The sequence below is a fragment of the Sus scrofa genome, chromosome 9 (genome assembly GCF_000003025.6).
Source record: "Sus scrofa isolate TJ Tabasco breed Duroc chromosome 9, Sscrofa11.1, whole genome shotgun sequence".
NCBI lineage: Eukaryota > Metazoa > Chordata > Mammalia > Artiodactyla > Suidae > Sus > Sus scrofa.
In genome coordinates, this window is record NC_010451.4 from 61,131,538 (window position 1) to 61,136,596 (window position 5,059).

The 5,059-nt window shown below is 46.6% G+C and overlaps 1 pseudogene; it reads right to left on the reverse strand.

Moving 5' to 3' along the window:
• LOC106504936 lies at positions 4,012-4,319 on the reverse strand (annotated as a pseudogene).

Consider the following 5,059-nt stretch of genomic DNA (forward strand, 5'->3'; position numbering starts at 1 on the left):
GTTTGATCCTGAAATAAGAGCTGCTTCTGCTCTGGATTCTGCCTTGTCAGGCTGGCCAGGAGCATCCCAGGCTGGTTCTGCTCAGTCTCTGTCTCAGATTCCCACTGTGACAAATGAGGATCTGGGGTGAATGGGATGGGTCACTCATGTGTCAGCTTGGCCACAGCACCCAGATATTTGCAAAAGTTATTCTAGATGTTCTTATGAGGGTGTTTGGGGGTGGGCTTAATATCAAAATCAGTGGATTCTGAGTAAAGCCTAGTGTCCCCACAGTGTGGGTGGTTTTCCTCCAATCAGGGGAGGGCCTAGATGGAACAAAGCCTGACTTCCCCTGAGTAAGCGGGATCCTGCAGGGATAGCCTGGACCTTCAGACTCAGCCGCAAGTTTGACCCTTTCCTGCCAGCCCTCCCTGCAGATGTGGGAACAGCCAGTGTCCATAAGCATAAGAGCCAGTCCTTAAAATAAACCTCTTCCCACATCCTGTCGGTTGTTTCTCTGGAGAATCCTGACTGGTGTGATGAGTGACCCCAGACCCTTTTCCTTTTCTGAAAGTCTGAGCTTTCCTGTGATGAGATGGCCCCATCTGCCTGGCTTGGGGGATCCCAGCAAAGACGGACCCCAGGGTCTCCTCATCCACATGAAAGGGTGTTGGAGTTTGTCACAAGCTTTTTCTGCATCTATGAAGATGAAAATATCATTTTATCTTTTATTTTATTTACAGGATGTGTTATACTGATTAACTTTCCAATGTTAAATCTATCTTGCGTAACTGGGATTAACTTCACTTGATTTTGGTAATAATCTCTTTTATAGGTTGCCAAATTTTGTTGAGGATCTTGCATCTCTTATAAGAGATGGCATCTATCCTTCCCCTGTTCTGTTCTTCATGGGTCACCTTCACCTGCTTCTTTGTAGGTTTATTAAGTGGGGTAAGGAGCTGGTTCTATTACAGGTACATTGTAAGTGACTGGATTGACGGTTTTCCTTTAAAGAGGGGTGGATTTTGTTTTAAAGGTAGTCCAGTCCCTTGTAATCAGCTGGCTTTCTACGAAGCTGTCATTAAGCTTCCCTTAGGTGGTTCTGCAGAGCCCTTCACTCTAGGGAAGTTAAGTCCTACCACTAAGGTCTGTCTCCTCTGACAGCTCCTTGAGCTAGAATTTGGATGTGGGGCTTTTGGGAAGAAATTAGGTCTTGAGGGTGCAGCCTTCAGGTGGGATTGGTGCTCTGGTAAGAAGAGATGCGAGAGAGCTTGTTTCCCCTCTCTCATCTCTGCTGGGCAAGGATAAAATGGGAAGATAGCTGTATGCCTACTAAGCCACAAGGTCTGCTAGCTCCTCGATCCCAGCATCCTGGCCTCCAGAACACAGACAACAAATAGTTGTTGTCTGAACCCTCCAGTCTCTGGTGATCTTGGGAAGCCTGAGCCGACCGAGGATCAATTCTTTCCATCCCACCCCTGCCCCCTGCCCTGGGTGAGCTCTGAGAATTCCGGTTTCTAATCCCGTGACTATTTCCAGCAGCTTTGTGAAGATGCATCTGCACATTCACATCCTAGGGCTCAACAGATCTTGGGGTCTTCTGGGTGGGTTTGGGGAGCCTTGCACTTGTGTAGTTCCAGGTGAATCCAGGTCTCTAAGCTCTGGCCCCTTCTTCTCAATGCAGTGGGGCTAGCAACCTTGGTTGGGTTTTATTCCCTCTCACTGAGTTTTGAAGCTCTTCCAAGGTAGAATTGTAGCGTAATCACAGAGCTAATCACATTGCTTCTACACCCTCGGGGTCGCCAGCTCCACAATAACTGTTAGCCAGTGTCTCAAAACAGCTTTAGGTATTTGGGCTACTTGTGTATGGCAGGAGGTGAAATCTTTTTCTTGTTATTCTGTCATTGCCAAACCAGAATTTGACCATGTTTCTTGACTGTAGTCCTTGGATGAGGCAGATGTAGAAGGTAGGAAGAAAACTTCTGGGCATCCCAGAAGAGGAAACATTTCAGGTCTGATGGGACTGCTACTAAGGATGGGGGTGGTTTGATAGCCAAACAATTAATGTCAGTACTGAATTTGTCTCCAGTGTTTTGTCGGGAAGGTGGCAACAGATGGATGGATACAGAAGAAGAAACAGCCAGGGCAGAAGCTTACACACGGTCTCAACACGTATTAAAAACTGCTTCCCTTACTCTCTCACTGGGAGCATGCTCTATTAACACACGAACACCCAAATGATTGAGCTTGCATCCTACAATACGGAGAACTTTGCACTCTGGAAAGTCACAACCTCTACAGTGACAGGTGGCTTGGGACTGGAACTTCTCCATGAATGACGCTCTTAACAAGTTATTGAGTCCATTCCTATCATCTCCTAAATAGGAAGGCTGAGTGGTGTGCCCAAGGCCACATGCTATTTAGTGAAAATTCCAGACTCATCCCCAGTCTCCTGACACCTCCCTTGAGGGCTCCTTCCAGCACAATAGCTTTTAAAGGGCCCAGATCACAGCCCACATGTCAGTCTCCAGGGCGCACAGGCTGGAACCAAAGCTTCACAGACTCAGGGTCTGGTATCCCCTTGCTAAGGGCTGTTACTGTCCCATGAGAAATGCTCCTCCTCTTGTCACTCCTGGTCCCTGATGAAGTCAGATCATCCTTGTGGAGAGCGGTCCTTTGTGATGGGCTTTTCTGCTTCTCATATGAGCCCTTTCCCTGCCCCCTGGGTCTTTAGTTCTACATCTGTGATATGGATTTATGACCTTCTATAGCCTTTGAGCAGGAATAATGAGGGTCACTGCTGCCAGGTCCCCCTTCTTCTGCTCCCAGGACCCTGCCTGCTAGGGCAGGTACACCCTGATTTGTGTACTGTACACTCCACTGGGTGGGAGAATGAATTGCACAGTAGATGGGTCTGTGTAGGAAATAGGATCTGTCTTATTCAGGAGGTTGGACAAATGAGATTCATTGCCCAGGCCAACACTTTTCTCTTAGAGGAATCCTGACTCCTGTTTTCATTCAGCCGGCATCGCTAAGTAAGAAACAAACTAGATGGCTAGGCCTGAAATTAAAAGAAAAGTGTTTAGGGAATACTCTAAGCCCGGTTTGCCTACTGTCCTCTGAGCTCCTAGGGCTGGAATGAGGCCTCTGTGGTTCCTGGTCTGGGGCTTTGCCTCATCCAGGAAGCCCTGAGCCACCATGGACCAGTGACAACCATGGAAAATGTTGCTTCTGTAAAGCTTAACTTCAGGGGTGGGAGTCTAGGCAGACAGGCTAGAATTGACCCCAGTGAAGGGTAGGGGATGGCTCCCTGAAAGATCTCCCTAAAATGTAAATCTCCTCAGAAATTCTTTCAGGATTGTTCCTTGTTATCATATTAGCCATTGCCCGGCTGTCACTTTAGGATCAGAAGGAACAGGAACCAGGAATAGGAGGAAGGATTGGCTGAAGGTGACCAAACAGGACCATCATATGAGGGGCTGGGCAAGAAGAAAAGGGTCATGGCTACATCAGAGAAGACCCCGATGAGGTGCCCCCTCTCCTCTGGTGTCTTCTCTGAGCCTGCCTCACAGATGCTCTCTGGGAAAGGTGACTTGTGCCTCTTGGTGTTCTTAGGTCATCACCTGTGCCCATGACAGTCGGCCTCATGTCCGCTCTTAACGACTTTTTAGAAGAATTCAGATTCCCTAAGATATCCTATTGAACAATTTAATAACCTCTCTTTTCTGAAAGCTGGCATGTATGCCTGCCTAATCTCTCTCTCTCTCTCTCTCTCTCTCTCTCTCTCTCTATCTATCTATCAAAACCAATCAGGGCCCTCTGGGTTCCTGGGCACACAGTCTTCCTTTTTTTAAATTTATATATTTATATCATCACAGTGAAACTAAATTTTAGAAACACTGGATGTCATCAGTTTGGATATCATTAGTTTATTATAAAAGACAAACATGGAAATTATTTGAGGATGAAATGATCGCAGAACTTCAGTGGAATGGGCAGCTTCATGTGATGGCATTTCAATAGTGACTTATTTCAGTCCACATATTTTCCAAGAATGTCACCATTTCTAAATAATAAATGATCCTTGTCATCCAGAACTACTTTGGTGCCTCCATATCCTGGCAGAAGGACTTTATCTCCAACTTTCATGCTAACTGGTCAAATCTCTCCACCTTTCCTTTAGAGCCTGATCCAACAGCTGCTACTGTTGCTTGCAACACTTTTCCTTGAGATTTTTCTGAAAGCATAATGCCTCCTTTGGTTACAGTTTCAGGTACATGTCTTTCAACTAATACTCAGTCAAAGAGAAGAAGAAACTTTCTAAATGCCTGTCCTGCCATGACTCCGGCCACCACAGTTCCTACTCTGCTCTCACACCACTGCAAGCACACAAGCCTTTCTGTGTCCCCCATTTCTTGTTTTTGGGGAGTAAACTTCAGCCTTCATGACCTTCCCTGAGTTCCAAAGGGCTGGTTCAAACAGATGCTAATCAGGGAAGGGAGGGGATGCAGAAACCAGAAAAGAGCAGTCCAGAAACAATAGTGCAGCTTTGGGGGCCGGGTCCTGATCCCTCCTCAAGGAATATAGATAATAGTATCTTTGAGTTCTTCTACAGAACTAAAACCCCCAACAAATGGAAGATGTTGATGAAGCATTCTTTATTTCAGAAAAAAAGACCACCAGACCATTGAACAACAGCTTTGAAAACAGTGTAAGCTTGCTTCTACCTTGATCCTTATGTGTGGCCCTATTTTTCACTCCCAAAACTATAAAACCATCTTCCAATCTCTGCTAAGGGGGTCACAGTTTTTGAGGCATTATTCTGCTGTGACCTTCCTTTGCCTGGCAAAGCAATAAAGCTGTTTTTTTCTCCTTCACCCCAAACTCTGTTTCCACATTTCTATTTTGTGCTGGTGAGCAGAGGCCAAGTTCTAGCAACAAGGGGACCACAGTGTGATGGGGCTGGAGACAGGCCAGGGTGCCCTCCCCTCTCTGTCCCTTCCTGTGGTGGGACTGGGCTAGCTGCTGCCTCCCATTTGGTGGCTCCCATTTGGTGGCTCTCTCTAGTGCCAGGTCATCA